The sequence below is a fragment of the Callorhinus ursinus genome, unplaced genomic scaffold (genome assembly GCF_003265705.2).
Source record: "Callorhinus ursinus isolate GAN/ISIS: 27379988/994484 unplaced genomic scaffold, GSC_fseal_2.0 scaffold3, whole genome shotgun sequence".
Taxonomy (NCBI): Eukaryota; Metazoa; Chordata; class Mammalia; order Carnivora; family Otariidae; genus Callorhinus; species Callorhinus ursinus.
In genome coordinates this window covers 82,402,575-82,423,664 of record NW_027397065.1, presented here as the reverse complement: position 1 = coordinate 82,423,664, position 21,090 = coordinate 82,402,575, and the positions used below count along the sequence as shown (strand labels likewise).

At 38.2% G+C, this 21,090-nt stretch overlaps 1 long non-coding RNA gene across 6 annotated transcripts in view; it reads right to left on the bottom strand.

Annotated features, from left to right (window-relative positions):
• The window catches only part of LOC141371526 (uncharacterized), a 129,345-nt gene that overhangs the window by 106,265 nt on the left and 1,990 nt on the right, over positions 1-21,090 (bottom strand). For 5 of the 6 annotated variants that reach the window (XR_012376541.1, XR_012376535.1, XR_012376537.1 and 2 more), the window contains exon 2: positions 20,813-21,075. This is a non-coding gene — a long non-coding RNA (uncharacterized lncRNA). The remainder of the gene's footprint in view (positions 1-20,812; positions 21,076-21,090) is intronic. The other variant, XR_012376536.1, reaches the window with a different exon arrangement.

The following is a 21,090-nucleotide window of genomic DNA, read 5'->3' as shown; positions in this document are numbered from 1 at the left end:
CATTTGACTCTTACACAACCACATCCTCCAACTTGGCTGCTCTCAATCATTTTACCCTCCAGCTGCCACTTGGGAGGGAAGAGAAAGAAGAAAAGTTTTTACTGAAGCTTCCTGGGAATCATAACAGCTTACTGAAACCTCCTGATGTCTGGAATGTTTCTGGTTCATTTCAGTTATAAACTGGATCTATGGAAGAATCCATACAAGTCCTCCTAGTTCCTTTCCATACCCACTTCATGATGTACGTCACGAGCATAATCTAGGAGTCACGACTATTTAGTGCTCTAATGAATGGCCAGCCATGCCCAGCAATGCAGAATGTCTAATCCAGCCATGAATATGCTGGATACAATTTTACCAGCTAAGGAAAGTTTGCCAGTGACTGAAAATTATAATTCCAGACAGATTCTCAAAGAAAAAAAAATGTTAAAAGAACTAAAATTGGTCATATTTTAGAGAATATTAAAATCTGTCAGGTTAAAAAAAATTAGAAGAGACTCCTAAATTTTAATTTGATGTAATAGATAAAGAAGAAATTTTCACAACTTAAAGCCAAATTCCCTTGTGCAGGTTACAGTTAGGCCCTTGTTTTGGATGCATGGATTTATAAATATGCAATGATTGTACTGGCCATTGCCCAGCTCCATATAAGGAACCATTTCTATATGATTGTCTTTATTTCTAACCACAAAGGTATAAATTCCAATCCAATGCTTAAATTAAGTTTATATTATATGTGTGAGCCTTTGAAACTCTGTTTCTGCCAATGAAATTGTTGCCATAGTAACTAATGCACTTCCAAAGAGGGAAAAAATGTGTACCAATCTTTTGCCTGAAATGGTAAACATTAAACTAAAAAACAACAGATCGCAGCCATTTTATTAAAAGGTCATTCTCTCACAAATGGTATTACAAATCTCACACACTTCTTTGAAATAGAAAAATAATATCCTCTTCCCCATCTTTGCGTGTTCTCACTCAAGGACAAGAATAAAAAGCCCCTGAATACTACACTGAGGGATTCAGGAAGAACGCACTAAGTAAACTTATGTGAAATAAACAATGGCATGTTTTATCTTTACTGGTCTCTTATTTTATGAGATAACTAATTCAATATTAATAACTGTCACCTCACGTATAAGGGAAACTCCTGCACAGAATATGTAGGCATTCCAATTATATTAAATTCTATTTAAGCTCTAAATTTCGGGGACCTAAAAGAGATGCTGGACCATGAAAACAAGGATATTCCACATATACCAGTGAACATCCATAAACTAATATCTTTGCCCTCACTTTGTTTTGCTGCTGTTTTTGGTGTAAAACAAGGTTATGAGCAAATACTTCTTACCTGAGCTTATTTTTTTTCTTTTTTTCATGCTGAATTACTGTGATATGAAAGGTGAAAGTGCATCCATAAATTTCCATTTAATATATTTTTTATTTTTTAAATTTACTGATATTAGAAAATGGGGTGTGCAGGACAAATGTTAGAATTTAGATTTTAGTTAATTGAATATGTCCTTCTCTAAGAGACTACAATAAACAAATAAATTTAGTACTCACCCTGAGATTTAACAAAAACAAAGTCTTCCTAAATCTCAATATTAATTCTTTCATTTGATCTCCTCACTGCTACTATTTTGTGTCTTTTTTTTCATTTAGAAATAACATCTCCAATATGGAACATTATGCTTTATATTTTCTGAAAGTCACCAACTTTTAAATCTGTGGAATAAAGCTATATATACTTCCTAGTAATCACAGTAATCATTCCTGTTGGCATCAGTAACAGGAAAATAAACAATGGGAGATAAACAGAAATAGGGGAAAATAAATTGCATATCAAAGGGTGTGAAAATATCATCTTTTCTTTTATTAACAACTCTAGAGTAAGAGACAGAGTTCTTTAAGCCAAATATTATAGGTATCACTCAAGACGCTAAAGCAATGATAAAATAATACAACACAAAGCGAAATCAGATTTAGGTAACAAACAGATGGATGATACACAGATGTTCCCAGAACAGCTGCTATAACAATAATACTTGAACAGTCTTTGGAAAAATTTAGGCGATTACTTTCTGTTTGTTGAATGAACTGTATTCAAGATTTAGATCTAATAAGTAGTGCTACTTCACTCCTGCATGTGCCTGTTAGCCTATGTGAAGTGCAATGAATTGGGCATTTATTTCAAAATGTCTGTGGCTTGTAACAATAAAGACATTCAACCTCATGGTCACTGCTGTCATTATCAGGTTATGTCCCTAAATGATCACAGTTTGGCGGCAGCTTTCCTGGGAATAATTCTACCCCAAATGTTGTTGATTACTATATACAGCATCCATGGAATGATCTATGGTTTCCAGTGCCATGTGAAAACAATGTACCTTGGCTCCACTTTGGGGCAACCCAATCCATCAGAGATCCAGCCAAGCCCAGAAGACATTTTGGGCTTTGCCACGCATGCTACAAAACTGACACCTGATTGAGGACCGAGGCTCCATTTAAATGAGTCTCCCTGGTCTTGAAATCATCACTGCCAGACTGACAAACATCAAAACTTGGCACCGTCCATCAGAAACTATTTAACCTATAAGTCTGCATGGCATAAAGAATTGCCAGCCTGGATGTTTGTAATAATGAAAACTTGCTTAGCTAAGCCACAAGATCAGGTGATATGTCCACCACGCCAATAAGAACCCTGAAGATTGAAGCATTAACACTGGTTTTTCCATACTTTTAAGCAAGTATAAGCAATTATTAAAATTTCATTTTTTAGGGTCACCAGGGTCACCAGGATCTAAGCAGCAGGTACAGAAACAAAGCCTAAAAATCCATACATGTAAATTATTTGTGTGGTAATCTCTATTTACAGAAACTAATGCAGCTGTGCTTGAACAGGCCCATTTGGGATGGTCTGGACCCTAAAACAAAATCAACCCTGGTAGAAACAACTACTGTGGATAGTCTAATGATGCAATGAGATCATCAACCCATGTGAGACATGGTCTTGAGGGTGTGTGGAGAGAGACGTGTACTGGTCACCAATATCCATATGTCCCAGTTATCTTCCAGTTAGCAGGGGCTGTGTGACTATTCTAGACAATACACCATAGAGAGGAATGAAATGTGCTCCCTCTGGTTTGAGGCATGTAAAAGTAGGTGTGAGTTTTTCATGCATGTGCCCCCTGCTGTAGTGAGCCACATTCTGAGATGCGGGAGTCACAAGATGATGGCACTCCTGGGAGTCTGGGTCTCTGTCCACCACCAACAACCTGTACTGGTTATAGCATAAGCAAGAAAAACTCTCTATGTATTGCCAACTGAGATACTGAAATTAATTTGCTGCTGTATAACCTAACCTTACACTGACAGAGAATGTTGGGAGTAAAAATGACCCTCAGGCAAACCACTGTTATCAGGAATGTTCTAGAAAAGAGTAATAGGTGATGTCTGACTACTAGAGCACTGTGATGGGCAGTCTAGGCACTGGTTCCATTATGAGCTCTATGCTGATAAGCAGACATAGAGCTTTGGTCATGGAATCTCTTTGAAGCAGAACTTCATGAATGGGTGCATAAGGCTTCACACCCGAAATGGGGGATTATAATGAGAGGCTATCATCACAGAAACAAGAGAGGATACCATACAAGGATAGGACCATTGAAGCTACTGAAAAAAGGCTCAGAAAACTCCCTGTGACTAAGAATAAGACTTTTACCAAGTCCGGAATGGGACTAAAAATACCAGTAGAAGTCTTAAAATCCCAGCTCTGAGCAAAGGAACTTATTCTGAGGCACAGAGCCAAGCTGGTCATGACAATAACTTCAAAAATTTAAATGAAAAAAGTTTAAACAAGGCTCATATGTGATCAAGTCCATGTGTATCATTAAAATGATGGTGAGTAGATTCTCTCACGTTGAGTTGATCCTCAGACCACGGAGGCTGAAAGCGGAAAGAGCTTTAGGTAGCAGGGGCTGATCCAAGCCAGATTCCTGCCAAGGCTACTTTATGTCTATCAGCATAAAAGAAGTCTCTCAGCTCTATATATATATGTAAAAAGTTTTTCATAGAAACTTAATGTCTTCAGTATCGATAAGCAACTCTATCATTTCATGGCATTCATAGAAACGCATGACTCTGTGAAATTCGTAACATTTCTTCCTGCTTCCATAGACTTTAAAGACATTTTCAAACACGTCTGATTGCCTTTTGAGACGTGGCAATGTGCAAAAAATACATATATATGTCTTTACCTATTGGCTTTGACAAAGGCAAATAGAAGCTTCCATTCTTGTGCAATAAAGTGCATGAATTTTGTTTTAGCCAATGTACCTAAACATGTCAAAAAAGAAAATCAGAAAAAACAAAGTGAATTTGGATTTAGACTTTGCCCAGACACAAACTGGTTTTGCTAAATTTAGAACCGTGCAGAGAATTCAGCAAAACACCCATATTGGTCTTTAAAATATTAAATCAGCATTTTGACAGATGTGTTTCTTTACAACTTTGATCTGTCATGTTATAGACGGAACTACATCTAGTTTTACAAACCAACATTCAGATGATTTACAGAAGAAGAAAAGGACTGCCAATGAGGAAGTCACCCAGAGATTTATGAAAAAGACATATACATGACAAAAAACTGAAATTTCATATGGAGCTAATCTTATGGTCAGTAAATCAAATACTAACCAGTCATCCACAGTGGACTCAAACTTATCTTTGAAGCAAATATAAGAACTGTCAATCAGTTATTTAAAACAATAATCAATTTGCAAATGATCAGGTAATTGAGAGAAGTCCATGTAGACAAACTAAGTCTACATAAAAAAAAAAACAATGGTTTAATTTGATTAACAATGGTTTGATTATTTAAAGTCATTTAAAATTCTTGTAGCATGTATTCTTTTACTGACTTAGTAAAAAAAATTCTTTTACTCTTTAGGAATTAGTGCAGTATTTATACCTCTTTCAGGCATCAATATTAAACTGTCACTTTGGTCGTTCAGTAACCTGGTGGCAAATATATATATACAAGGTCATATACATCATATATACATAGAGATTTAAAATACCATCCCACTTAAATCAATAGTATAAAATTTACTGATTTAATTCCATCTCAAAAAGAAGGAAAAATGAGCAGTGGTGCTTTCTTACAGCTTATCATTGTTCATACAGAGTTTCAAATTTGTTTATGATTATAAGGAAATCCATCTACCTCATGTCAAACTGATAAACAAGTAGGCCAGGGATTTATCAAGAGAACCACATCATTTTCAAAAAGCCTACAGATAAACACATCAGAAAATATTTTGTGGCTAAGGAATTCAAGAACATTAAACTCTTTTAGAACCATATAGGTCAGTTTTTTCTAATTATCACAATATAAAAATACTTGGGATTTTGTTCTAAGTATGGACAAAAATATGTGTGGGTGCATATGTGTTGTGTGTACAGACATATACTCAATCATACACATTCCCTAACACATTGTTGCCATGTTTCTTAAGCAAAGTGAAATTAATTCAGCAGATGTGTTCTAGAATATCACTGAATTATAATAAAATAACTAACATAAAATAATAATACAAAAATACAATTAATCAACAAGTAAAATACTGAGGTACCTGACAGATGCAACTTTCCTCCCTGTAAGGGGATAGCTTAGTAACAGTTTTTGATAAAACATCACTGAGTTTATATTTTAAGTCAAGCCAAGCTTCTCCACCATCTACATGGTCTCAAAATCTAAGGCTACAGATATAGGCAGGTGGACCAGCTTACCAACTTTCCTGGGGCAGGACACCAGGTGTGGGTAGCTCCAGCCAAGACAGACATGCGCTACAGCTTAAGAGCCAAATAGAAGGTGGTAATCAGATGGGAGATATGACATGAGATATCATAAGAAAGAAAACAAAACAATTCTGGTTGAAATAAATATCCATAAGAGGAAGCAAAGACCCAAACTGGTTATAGGTGGAGTTTATAGCATCACTGACTTCTGTACTAGGAACAAAACACAGCATTCCAGACAGGAAAGGACAGCCAGGCTGAGTCCAGGCTGAATGAAAGCCAAAAATCACTTTTCCCTTGGGAATCTCTCACAGATCAGAACTGTGTCCTCATACTGAGCACAAAAGTAGGACTTCTCTCAATTTTATATCATCCTAAGTGGAGATGCCCTCCACCTTTTCCTCACTCCTAGCTGAAACAAAGCTGGAGCATGACTTTATTAGGGTCCAAGGAGAAAAAAAAAAAAAAGGAAATCAACATAGAATGCCATGAATTTAGGCAATCTGACTTCCCTGGTAAAACAGAGAGACTGAGTCCCATAGGCCTTTCTAAGAATAGATGGCCAGTGTCAGGATTATCTTTGTATTTCAAAGGAGACTCTGATCTCAACCCATAGTAGGTTCATGTGACCATTACAAACCTCAACAGGATTCCCACATCTTGTTTCATTCTCTCCTTCCATTCAAAAAACATTCAAGCTTGACTCTTCAAATGACTGCTATTAGCAACTCTAATCTACACTAATACTTTTGCCCTCTGACTTCTTAACCCACATATTATGTATATACTCACTTTAACATTAAGTTCTAGATTCTCCTAAATAATATAATTGTTTAATTAAATTATTTCACCAAGAAGTAACAGCAATAAGTTCTTTTTAAAAATTTCCCGCACAGTGGACAGCTTGGGTGGTTCAGTCAAACAACCGACTCTTGGTTTCAGCTCAGGTCACGATCTCGGGTTTAGGAAATCAAACCCCACCTCGGGCCCTGCACTGGACTCTGCACTGGGTATGGAGCCCACCTGAGGTTCTCTCTCTCCCTCGTCCCCCTCTCTACTTGGGCTCTCTCTCTCTAAAAAAAAAGAAAATTTCCTGCACTGGTCTCAGCATATGCCAGGCATTTTGTACACAATAAACTGAACTTTACGAGATTTAAATTCTCTACAAAAATTTTACTTAAAATGATCATTGGCTATATTGCATGATAGAGTACATTTTGGCAAGAAGATATTCTGTCCATGTATATTGAAATTATCTTACACAAAGGCATATCCTTATAGAATATCCTTATACTCTTATAGGATGGAAAAGATAAGGCAGGGATATTACCATGTCCTCAGTAGGGCATTTAACTAGGAACAGTGACTATATTGGGTTTGTAATCATTCCCAAGAAATCTGACTTCATGACTTAAAAGCAGCTGACAGTGTTGGGGACCTATGCCATGAGAGATACTTTGGAATAGCACAGAGGAAATGTGAAAAATGCTAGGGCACTCTGGGGAGAATGGGCGCAAAAAGAGATGATTCACTCCTTTACCTCCCACCCAAGCGTCTGTGTCTACCTCCAGGTACTCCCAAACCCCTGGGAATCTGACCCAATCTTCCTTGTGTTCAGTCATTGATTCTTCAATTCTTTTACCCCACAAATATTTATTACATGCTGTTTTGTGCCAGGCACTCAGCTGGAATAGACCCATTCATAAGACTGTCAAGAGCCCTACCCTCACTTTATCATATTCTAGTGATAAAGATATAAACAAACACACAACTGATAAATAAAAAGGTAACTACAAACTGTGGTAAGTTCTAGGAAGAAAATTGTCCACCAGAAACGGACAATAAGATGAGAATCCAACTGAATAGGGTGAACAGGAATGACTGCTTTGAAACCTGAATGTTAATGAACAAGCCATTCAATGAGGCTAGCAAAGAACATTCCAGGCAGATGCTGATATCCTTGAGGTTGGACCTTATCCTTCCTTAGCTTCTTTGTATAAGAAGGTAAATTAGGACTACTGCAGCACACCATCTATGATGATTAGAATTTCAAAGAGTCAGGTTGTTCTCTGACAAAATATTTACGTACCTTCCCAGCATCACTCAGATGATACCACAAGTCAAACTTGCAGGCATTTTGTCATATGCATATGAATGTATTCAGAAAAGTAGATGCTTCAATATATTGACAGTTAATCAGGAAAAACCACAAATCTCAATGACCTCTACATTATAGCCCAAGACAGTTTATTTTTTCACAAAATGGACCAAATTTCTATCTAAAACGTCAATTATTTCCTATCTATTCCAATGTCGACAAAAATCTTATATTTTTTATTCAACAATTACACGACTAGCGTGCTCCAGACCCTTCCCAAGGTTGCCCTGCTGAGGAATGACCTTAGACACACCTGTTCTATGTCACAGAATGAGCCCTTGCTTCCACCCCCCAGTGTCAAAGACATGATTGGGCCAAAGGCAGAAAGACCCAAAGGCAGTGGGGCTCAGAGGACCTATGACTGAGCCTACTCCACATTGCCCTTCCCAAGCAGAGTACTGCTAGACTTAGCTGAGCTAGCCAGATATTCTGCCTTGGAAATAAATAAATCAAATAGTAAGCAGTAAGAGCTAAAGTTGGAAGTACGTGGGAAATCAAAAGTAGTAAGGAAGCTACAAAGCCCTATGGTGTTGGGGGATAGAGAAGATGCTGATGCCAAGGAAGAAGAACATGGACAAAGAAGTGCAGACCAGTAGAGCACATTAATGACGGAACATCGGTATGGAGATCAGTAAAGTCTAGAGCTGCCTCACTTTCAGCTCCAGCTTCTATTAGGCTAAGAAACAAGGTTTCTGTACTTGGATTCCTGGAGCATCCCAGCTTCCTTCACTGCCACATGTATCCTCACAATAAACTTAGCTTGACCCTCCTGAGTTCACTGAGCAGGAATGACTAACACTGTTTTTTGATACAAAGAATGCCTAACAGAAAAATGCCCATTATATCAACCTTTCCCCTGCAGAAACAATGAGACAGTTAAAATGTTACATACACAGTATCACTGCTGAATCTGCAGAGCCTAAGGCAGTGGCTGAAACATAGTTAAGCACTCAATAAATGTCTGTTTAGTAAGTTAATTGATGAGTGAATGAAAGAAGAGATACTGATATTTGTATTTGTTATTGAAAAACTACACTCCTCTCTTCTCAAACCAGTATCTCTACAAAACAAGTCTAAAAAAGTAGAAATATTATTTGTATATTACAAATTCTACTAATAAAGTACATTCAGAAACAGAAGAACCTTAAGAAATCAGTTCAATGTTTTCAGGTATAAGCAGAGATACAAACAGTAAAATAGGCCCCAGATCAAAGTCTAATTTGCTCCATTCCTAAAGCTGAACAGCCAAAGACATCCTGGCTTTCTCTGACAGGAAGAGGCAGACTACTTGGGAGAACAAAGAAAGGAAGGGAGGGAGGGATTAAGAAAGGAGGGAAGGAGGGAAGAAAGCTGAAGGGTCTTAACGCCCCTTTCACTCTACACAGCCCTTATTCCCCTCCTGTCCCTTCCCCTTTGCCCCTTATCTTTGTCCCTGTGTACTCTGAGAGCTTTTAGACTACCCAAAATGACACAATTGCCGTTTAATGGCAACCACTCAACCCAAATCAGCGACACGGTCCCTGCCTCTCCAGAGCCCTTCTTCTCTCAGGCTTCACTTTGTTCTCCACTGCTCTGACAATTAAGTCAAGGTTGTACACCAGTGTGAACGAGAAATAAATGGGAAATCTTGTTTAGAGTGTTCAGCCTGGAACAGACACTGCCCTTTCTTCCTTTCTTACTTTGTTTCTTGGTAATTATTTCTTTGCACAAATGGGATAAAAAGAGAAGGAAAAACTCACCATGTTCAGAATCAAACGACCCTAAGTTTAGACGTGATCCCTTCATGGAGCTGATTAAACCAAGAAAGTGAATATGCATAACTTAGATTTTTATGCTTACCAGTTCTAGTCTTTAAAGAATCTTTTGATTAATTCAGCTTAAGGGTACTATCCGATGGACAAAATTAAATGAAACCCACAAGGTATTAAGTAGTCCTTAAGTGATCCTTATGTCTAACTTGAGAAAAGAACGGAGCACTGTCCTGAGTCCATGTCATCTAAGCGATCTCTGCCCGAAGTTAATACATATAAAAACAGGTTGGCAACCTCACACCCGTCAGAATGGCTAAAATGAACAAGTCAGGGAACGACAGATGTTGGCAGGGATGTGGAGAAAGGGGAACCCTCCTACACTGTTGGTGGGAATGCAAGCTGGTGCAGCCACTCCGGAAAACAGTGTGGAGGTTCCTCAAACAGTTGAAAATAGAGCTACCCTACGATCCAGCAATTGCACTACTGGGTATTTACCCCAAAGATACAAATGTAGGGGTCCGAAGGGGTACGTGCACCCCAATGTTTATAGCAGCAATGTCCACAATAGCCAGACTGTGGAAAGAGCCCAGATGTCCACCAACAGATGAACGGATAAAGAAGATGTGGTATATATACACAATGGAATATTATGCAGCCATCAAAAAAAAAAAAAAAACGAAATCTTGCCATTTGTGACGACGTGGACAGAACTAGAGGGTACTATGCTAAGCGAAATAAGTCAATCAGAGAAAGACACGTAACATATGACCTCACTGATATGAGGAATTCTTAATCTCAGGAACAACTGAGAGTTGCTGGAGCGGTGGGGGGGTGGGAGGGATGGGGTGGCTGGGTGATGGACATTGGGGAGGGTATGTGGTATGGTGAGCACTGTGAACTGTGTAAGACTGATGAATCACAGACCTGTACCTCTGAAACAAATAATACATTATATGTTTAAAAAAAAAAAAAGGAAGAAGAAGAAGATAGCAGGAAGGGAAAAATGAAGGGGGGAATCTGAGGGGGGAGACGAACCATGAGAGACTATGGACTCTGAGAAACAAACTGAGGGTTCTAGAGGGGAGGGGGGTGGGGGGTTGTGTTGGCCTGGTGATGGGTATTAAAGAGGGCACGTTCTGCGTGGAGCACTGGGTGTTATACGCAAACAATGAATCATGGAACACTACATCAGAAAAATAATTAATTTAAAAAAAACAGGTTGGCAAATTAACACAAACAAAAGTGTCTTGAAATATGAATTGTCATTTTCTTAGCTGCATTCAGTCCCAGATATCAAAGGTCTTTCTGCCTATGTCTAACATGGTAATTCATCGCAGGTAATAGATATTAGTTACCCCTTGAACTCTCTGTGATTTGCTCCAATAAAGGTTTAAATCCTATGATAAAATTAGTGCTCTCTGGCTGCATTCAAATAAAAGATTCTAGCTATCAACTACAGATGGATTTCCTCCATTGTATTTTATTTCAGAAAAGACAAAGTGGTGGGCGCCTGGGTGGCTCAGATGGTTAAGCGTCTGCCTTCGGCTCAGGTCATGATCCCAGGGTCCTGGGATCGAGTCCCACATCGGGCTCCCTGCTCCTTGGGAGCTGCTTCTCCCTCTGCCTCTCTCTCTCTCTCTCTCTCTCTCTGTCTCTCATGAATAAATAAAATCTTTAAAAAAAAAAGAAAAGACAAAGTTGTTTGTTAAAAAGAATTTCTTGTTTTTGTTCTCTACATGGATGCATAAATCATACAATGTAACAAAGCCATTCTTTAAAGCTGTAAAAGAAAAGCAATAAAAAAAAAAGTCCTTCATATTTATTTTTCCCTCTTGGAGCTTAAAAAAATGGTCAAACTAATTTTTTCCAAAAAAATTGCTCCTGGGCTTAATAGCTTGTACAATAAGTTACATTTCGGCCTTGGAGGGAAATTTGACAAACTGAGTTATACCCTTAGAAAAACAATGCTATAATGGAAAGTTTGGTTCGTTGTTAGCTACAACTGTACTATAGTATACAACAATTATGAAAACTAGGAACAAAAAATTGTGTGTGCATGTTTTTAATTAATTTGGGGAACAAAAATCATGTCTGTACATAAAAATTATCAGTCTTTACAAAGAGCTACTTTGGTTTTCCTATATGTGCATAAGTAAATACTATCCCATGAGTATAACTCATTAAATACATTAACAAAGGACAAATAAAGGAGAGTGTGGTATAAGCATTTTACAGCATTTAATATTTTCCAAATAATGACCTGTGCCTGTTGAGTTGTATAAAAAATGGTAAAACGGTTATATTTAAAAACAAAAACAAAGTAATGACAATAAAAACAAATCTCCCTTGGAAGGGCACACATCTGGGATTAGTATTCATACTTCTCATCAGCGATGTGAACTGAGATTTCTTGTTATGACCCAAGAAGAATTCCCCATACTAATTCCAGAGTCTTGCACAAAGTAGGTCAGCCAGTGCCCCACTATGCACTATCTTGTAGACCATAATAGCCAAAAGACATTGGCCACATGTCACTGCCAGTGGGTGCCCTAAGGCAGGGGTGCAATTATAACTGAGGGGTGTCAGGAGTAACAGAAACATTTTGTAACACTCTCTAAAAAAATCCCTAAAGTAATTCCCAAACACAAATGGAGAATTTTCTCAATAGGAACTTGCCCCCAGGGAAGAGTAGAGCACTGGGGTTCTGACCTTGTCCTAAAGGCAGATTACATGAGGTCAGCTGTGGCTCCTCCACTCAGCAACTTCCCAACTTTGGGCAAGTTAATTTAAATTTCTGTTTGACTAAGTCTTCTCTTCTGATTATGGTTACAGCATGATAATATAGTTATGATAATACAGTCACACAACTTGTTTTCAATTAGGGCCAGCTACTGAATGATATAGAGAAAAATACAATAATGTTAAATCAAAAATGCAAAACATAAAATGGAAACCATATTACAAATATATATTCTATGGGGTGCCTGGGTGGCTCAGTCAGTTAAGTGTCTGCCTTCAGCTCAGGTCATGATCCCCAAGTCCCGGGATCGAGCCCTGCGTCAGGCTCCCTGCTCAGGGGAGACCCTGCTTCTCCCTCTGCAAACTGTCTTGTTTAGAAATATAAAACATCATGGTAGTTATGTCTGGGTGGTAGGAGTCACGAGTGAGTGAGGGAGATGTCAGAGAGGTAGGTGGATTTTTCACGTAAGGAAGAGAAGTGAGCTTCTGAAGGGAGAAAGGAAATAATACATACAAAAATGAGAAGCTCCTAGAGAGATTTAAATGAGTTTGGCTAGCTAGCTTCACTGTGCTGTGGGTATGCTGGAGGAACAGGAGAAGGAGTCAGGAGAAAAGATCAGAAAGTCCCTGCAATGTCAGGAAAAAATTGGTAGGTAAAGGACTGCAAAGATTTCCAAAATTTTGCTCTATTGTTACTGAATGCTGTGACTGTATCATCCATGTCCTCATCTCCATCTGCTCTTGTGTTTTGTTTTTTCCCTCCAATGGTGATGGTGAAGATATAAATTATTTAATTATTTTGCATGCTGGGTTTCGTGTTTAAGTCAGACACCAACCCTAAGCAGGCCCCCAAGTAATCCTGGTTTTACATTAATCATAAATAAAAAATCATCTTAAAAACTGTATTTTCATTTTTTGCATAAAAAGGATCATACTATACGCATATGCCTATATTTATGTATTTTTTAACTTGATAATATATCGTGGACATCTTCCCATGTCAGGACTCACAGACGTACTCCATTATATATTTTTTCTTACAGCATAGCACTCCATAATAGGCATGGTCCAGCACTTACTGTGTTGTTGTGTTTGAATTATTATATGATAATGAATGTCCTGGTAAATGTATATATGAGTGTATGTGCAAGTATAATGAAGAGTCTGACTCCACTTTTTGATGTTTGACTGCTGACGGCTTTAAAGCCTCACATCACCCTCTTCTCTGGGGAAGCTAATAGTAAAGATCACGCTTCAGGGTGCCTGGGTGGTGCAGTCGATTGAGAGTCCAACCTTTGGTTTCTGCCCAAGTCATGATCTCAGGGGTGTGAGATCAAGCCCCAGGTGGGGCTCTACACTCGGCGGAGAGTCAGCTTGAGATTCTCTTCCTCTCCCTCTGCCCCTCCCGCTCCATACTCTCACTCTCTCTCAAATAAATAAATAAATCTCAAAAAAAAAAAAAAGACCATGTACCTTCTGTCTCCCACACAAGCACCCTCTCCCCAGTCCCACCCACTAACTACAATAAAAATCCCTAGCCACTGACTTCACTGCTCTCTCAATCCATTTCAGACTTGCTTGGGAGTCTACCCTGCTGTCCCTAGAAAGCCTGATTATGTGAGTAATAAGTCTCTCAGTACATGTGTGGCATCTAGACATCTGAAACAAATTTGGGTGGATGCTTGAACATGGCCTTCCAGAGGGGAACCACAAGACAGCAAGCATTTACACGGAACATATTTCTAGAAGCAGATCTTGAAACACTAACAAGCAGTACAATGTCCCATTTTTCCACATCCGTACTATGTGTGATTAGGGTTTTTAATCTTTTGTATCCTGAAAAGCCAAAAGGGAAAGTAAAGATAGAATTTAATTGCATTAATTTGTAATTCTCTGATTAGTAATGAGTTTGGTATTCTTTTCATTTACTTTCTGGCCATTTGTGATTCTTATACAATGTATTATTTGCATTCTGTTCTCATATGTAGGAACACTTTATGAAGAATATTAATCTTTATCTGTGGTGTACATTGCATGTATTTTGTCTCATCCTAATGTTAATCTTTTAACTTTGTTTATGATGTCTTTTCTGTAGGCAAGTTTTTAATTTTTATATAATTAAATCAATTTGTCCTCTTCATTTTATCTTTCTGGCATTCAGTCATGTTTAGGAAGGACTTCCATTACCTAAGCTTATAAATTCATCTGTCTACATTTTCTTTTAAAATACTTATAATTTCATTTTTTACATTTTATACGTTTATTTGAAATTAATATGTAAATATCTGTGATATAATAGCTTAATTTCTTTCCTAATAAGTGCCTAGCTATCTTAAACCACTTATTAAATAATTTGAATTTTCTCTGCTGACTTGAAATATCAATTTTATATACAAAATTGCCATATTCCAAACACACACACACATTTCTGGTTTACTTTGTTTTCTTTAATCTATGTGACTATCTATTGTTTTTTTGAAAATCTACCTTTAAAATATAATCTGTTAGGGCATCCTCCCCACCCCCCAGGATTTCCAAATTTTCTTGGCTATTGTTTACAATAAACTTTAGCATTAGTTTGTCAGATTCCATGCAAATATCCTTAGTCTTTATATCATTGCTTTTTAAGATTAATTTTGAAAAAAAATTAATATCATCATTATATCTAGTCTTTCCCTCCAGGATACAGAAGAAATCTCCATTTACTTCACAATTTCTAATAAGTGCATATTTATACACTTGCCTGTTTCTGAATGCATAACACATTACATGTATATCTTTATGGTAGTATTTCTGTTTTTTCAAAGTGCCATAATTAAATTGTAGATAACATTTTAGAGTTGAGAAAATGTTGTGCCTTTATAATAGAAGATATATTATATCTTTACATATTATTAAAATATTCCTCCATATTTTACATGGTTTTTAACATTGTTCTTGATCTATCTTTGGCTACCTCCATAAGAGGTTGAGGTTATTTTTGTAGAAAATGCTATGAAATTTTTTTAATTGTATTTCTAATATATTTGGTAATCAATATTTAAATTATCATGGAGAATCTTCTTATAATCAATTACTCAGCAATCACTTATTTTATAAATTTCATGTACACAGACCAGATTTTCTTAAATAAAAAAAATCTCCTGTACTCTTCTATTAATGTTTTCTACCAACAGTTTGCACACAAATAAATGTGAATCAACTAATGCATGTAAATGTTATTAACCCTCAACATTGCAATTAGTGCCACGAGTGTTAAGAAACAACAATTGTTTAAGAAAAACAGATGCTATGGCAAGAACATCAGGGATTTTATGATGAGAACCATCCTCATTAACAAGGCTCTTCGTCCCCAGGTCAATGAGGCTAAGCAAATCAGAAGCTAGGATTCTATAATTAGGAGCAGATAAGTCTAGTCAATATCAATATACGGTAACCATATTAATTTTTTTAAGATTTTATTTTTGAGAGAGAGAGAATGAGTAGGGGTAGGGGCAGGTGGAGAGGGAGAAGCAGACTCCCCTCTGGGCAGGGAGCCTGATTCAGGGCGCGACCTCAGAACCCCAAGATCAGGACCCCAGTGGAAATCAAATGCTTAATCAACTGAGCCACCCAGGTGCCCCCCATATTAATTCTTTATAATGTAGGCTTAACCTGCTGTTTAAAAGAAAAATCTTATGTGCCCTTTGAAAGTTTCTCTGAATTGATGCCATGGGTGAGGTCTAGCCCTTAGGAAGTAATAACAAATCTATTATGAAGTATTGGGAAGTTTTCCTAGATCTCACAATCCAACAGCACAAAGGAATTAACTTGATATCAATAACCCAGATATCCCAACCCCCTTGAAGTTTCACTCCCAAGGATTTCTGGAGCTAGTCTCACACCGGAGACATGAGTTAGTCCACTCAATTACATATGACTTCCACTATTTCTACCATCTGCCTTTGCGGGACTCCATCTACCATCTCCCTCTAGGACTGCCCTAGGTGCCCAGGAGTTCCTGGAAACCAAACTTATGCCTGATGGTTAGCAGGGAGACGATGCTACCCTCTCATGATGTAGTGGGTGAAATTATCTTTTCAGGAGGTGGAGATCTCACATGTGAACAAGAACATATAGTGTGTCACTCAGTTTTATTTCCATGCTTCCTTTTCTCTATGACCAGGCATTATTTTATCTAATAATTGTATTAAGTGCACACATGTGTCAGGAATTGGGCTAAGAGCTACAGATGCAAAAATGAATAAGACATAGGCTCTGACTTCCCAAAGCTTATGGTCTAGTAAAGTTGATGCCTGTGTGAGAAAATAAGTACAATATAGAAATAGACCAAAACTGCTTGACTGCTTCTCAAATATTTGAAGAAATCACCTCATTTTAAATCATCATTGCTCATATTGTCTTGGATGTGATATTGCTCTTGCATAACTATCTCTCTTTTGGATCCTTGGGAGATACTACCAGCTACGGTACAATTCAACCTTCACACTCAAATCTAGACTTGGGCTCTGTTAATGCAGAAAAGGGAAAACAAGCCCATCCTGTTTGTCCAAAGCCCACCTCTTACAGGCTTACCCTTAGCAATCAGGAATTGCCCAGGGAAAAGAAATAATAGTTAATATTTCCAATATTCCTATATTCTGATGTATTTTTCCATTCTAAAATAACCCCTTGATTTTCATGCACGCTATTTGCTCGGGATATGGGTAAATGCTATTAAATGGGAAAACAATAATAATATCATGCAAATAATTAACGAATCTACCATTTTGTAGCCACCTACTTTCTTTCAAGAAAACTGTTGATAATGTAGTGGTAAAACAAAAACAAACCAAAAGACCCAACAATCTTCTAATATCCATTTCCACACAAAAGGAGGTAAATAGGACGGCCTAGGATTCAATTTTACCACTCTTCAAAACAAGTTTAAGTGCTGACTCCAAATCTACTGTTAATATATTTTAAAAAACTGGTCTTTGCAGTTTAGGTTCTGGCATACGGGCTCCTCCAGATTCCTGAGACTCTAATTCCTAATCTACAATGCAACCTCTGAAGAACAATTGTCAAAGCTTTATACGCTGTGGAAAAGAGAGATTTTCCATCTACTGCCAAATGAAAACTTAAATACCACACTGAAGTGCATAGCAAAATCCTTTATCACTAGAGGGCAAAAGTTGCTTTCAATACTTTATTTAAACTTACATATGCTATTACTGCTGGCACATAAAGTAGCTCTCAAGCTTTCTAGATGTTTCCATCTCTTCTTGGGGGGGGGAGAAAAAAAAGGTCTGTTAATTTTTTCTTTCTTCCACAACAGCACCAGACTATAATTACACCAAATCTCCTTATGCTATAACTAGGGAAAAAGAATGGGGGTGTTTACATGTTTAAATGAAAATCTTAATTCCTTCAAATTCTGCCACAATTTTAAATTTTTATTTCATATTCTGAAGTCCCCCGTGACATATGCTACCTATGAATAATATTTTTAAACCCACATATGCCAAATATGCTGTTACTGTTCTCACATTATTAGTCAAGCAAAGCTCCTCACTAATTCTACATAACAAAATGTTCCCAACACTTGAAGACACTTGCAAAATTTCATAGTTTTACTTCTTTTTTACCTTGATATTCACATTAATTTTTAATTTCCCTAGGGAAATCATGAAACCAAAGCAGATTTAAGTAGCCAAATTTTGTAACACCTAATAGGCCTTTTAACCATAGCATAACTGGCTACTTTCATTCAATCTTTCTGTTCATTGCTGCATCAATGTGTATTCCAAGAAATGTTTTGCCTTCTCACCGGGTCTTTTTGCCGGCTGGTCTCATTTACATAACACTCCACAGCTTTTATTCCAGCCCATTTAGCCTCTAAGACTCCATGGAAACTCTAAGGGGACCGCGGCTCAGTTAAGATAAGAAAAAGAAGCAGGGAGACAGATGGAACCCCCTCCTCTCTCTGCCACCCAACCTCCCCAAGCGCAGCAGCTTCTACCCCCTCTGAGCACCTCCTTCACGACTGCCCTTCCTGGCACCCAGTTTTGCTTTTCTCATCGGTCCATGTCTATCTTCCTAATCCACTGTCCTATTCCATCTTCCATCTTCCACCTCTTCACTCAGTGCCTCTCATTTTCTTCTCCCTTTTGAAGTGGAGGCACACAAAGCAGCAAGAAAGGAAGATAATCAAACGTCTGTCCTAGGGCTATTAACTAAGTTTCAGAGACTTTTTTATTGCACATTTGTGCCTTTTTCTCCCCCCAATATCTCCCAGGTTATATGTTGGGGGTGTTTTTGTCTCTCACTCCCTACTCACTATCCAGATAACTGAAAACTTGTCCTATCTTCTCTTGTCCCCTGAGGGTCACCTTTCATTATTTGTCCAGCAGATTCATGTGCTGGGATGAGGGGAAAAATGAGGCTAAGGAAAGAAGAAACGGGCCAGAGACTGAAGGTCCTTCCATGCCAAGCGAGAGAGTCTGATTTTTATCTCAAAGGCAATTATTTATGCTGAATAATTTACAGCAGCAAATGGTATGGTCCCATGTTAAAATGTATTAAAATCAGTGTTACGTAGAGTCTAAAAACATCATCTTTGAGGATATACAAATCTAGGTATGCATTCCAGCTCCACTCTTGCTTACCCATGTATCTTGAACACATTTGAAGGGGTCTGATCTCTACTTCCTTCATTTATAAATGGCAACAGAACCTGCCAGGTTGTTCCGGGGATAAATGACAGAGGGAACTTAATTTAAAGCATCTAAAATACTACCCTGTGTGCTGCTGAGTCTCCACTTGCCCTCCCCCTCCCCCATCTCCCCTTCTTTCTCTTCCTTTGGCTGCTGGCTTTCAGCTCCAGACGTCTGATCCTTAAAGACTCCATCATCAGGGTTCCTTTGCTCTCTGCTTCTTAGCCAGTGGGGGGCACCAGCAGGAGAGGGAAGCGGAAAGACAGGAGCTGGTGCATCTCTTCTCTGTCCTTTCCCTGCTTCCATTCTGGGGTTCCGTCAGTGGCAGCATTCTCTCAACACCAAGGCTTTCTCCACTGCTCTAGTTCTTACAGGACTCCAGAAAGATTCTTCCCTCCGTTTATCCTTCATAATTCTCCCTCTGCCAGCCCCTGGGTGCCCCAAATCCTCTTTTGGTTTTCTTAACCTTGCCAGGACTCTACCGTTCTCATTAAGATCTCTCTAGTTGATCAAACTGAGCAGAATTCTGTTCCTGACAGACTTCCAGCTGATGCACCTGGCTTGTAAAGTGCCAGTGACAATAACGTTACAGAGAAGACTCAAGCACCAAAGAGCGGAGCGGGAATGGCAGTCTTCCCACGTTCACATTCTCCAAATGGAAAGCAACATGATTATTTATTAGTAGCAGTATTAAATAGAGTATTGATCCTTTCCATTAGTATTATTATAAAGAATGGTGAGTTGTCGCTAAGCAGCTGGTATGAGCTTTGTTCTTCAAAACCCATACCTTCTTTAATTTTGAATCCTAGAACTTTTTTTTCATGAAAAAAGTGGAATAACTCTATGTGAGGAGAGGAGAGAGTACATCTGCCATCACAGCTCTTTTTGGTGCCAAATCCCTGCAGTGGGAAGACAGCAACCTGCTGTAGCTATTAATATTGCAGAAGGAAAATCTACAGTAGAAGAAATTTGCAGTCAAACACCCAAAAGTCAGAAGAAAAAAGTGAAGAAATCTTTAGCCATAGTGGTGCACCCATACTTTGCTGAGGTCTCGGTTAAATGTTAGTCTAGATTTGGATTATTTTCACCAGGTTTTCACCAGAAAGACAATTTTTTTTCTTTTTGTAGGGATGGAGGCAAAAAAAAAAAAAAGTCTGTAAACCATTTAAGAGCTTACACATTCAAGAAAAATTCTATTTCCCAAAATATTTTTAACCAAATCTAAGAGTAATAGAGCATTTCGTAAAATCAGGTATTGCCACTAAAATGACGGCAGGATAAAGCACAAGATCTTCTTTTATATGAAAGCGGCCTCCATGGAAAAGGATGGGCAATATAAACTTGTGACAATATTTTGGGAGATGCATAGTGCTTAAAAATTATTTTTCTAAGATTTTATGTATTTATTTTAGAGGGAGATGGACAGCACGTATGCATGTGAGGGGGGAGGGGGAGGAGAGGGAGAGGATCTGAAGCAGACTCCATGCTGAGTGCAGAGCCCCATGCGGGGCTAGATCCCACAACCCTGAGATCATGACCTGAGCAGGAACTAAGAATCAGAAACTTAACCAACAGTGACACCCAGGTGCCCCCTGCATAGTGCTAAAAAAATTCTTAAGATTAGAGGTTGAAGAAAATGTGAATAACTGGTTAATAATCAAGTAAACCGGTTAAAGCAGAAAAGTACAGCTATAGGCCAGGGAGACTTGCTGTGGCATCTCGTTCGTGTTCTCTAAGCAGGACTCTTTTCTGTGGCATCTCGTTCGCGTTCTGTAAGTAGGACTCTTTTCTGTGGCATCTCGTTCGCGTTCTGTAAGCAGGACTCTTTTCTGTGGCATCTCGTTCGCGTTCTGTAAGCAGGACTCTTTTCTGTGGCATCTCGTTCGCGTTCTGTAAGTAGGACTCTTTTCTGTGGCATCTCGTTCGCGTTCTGTAAGCAGGACTC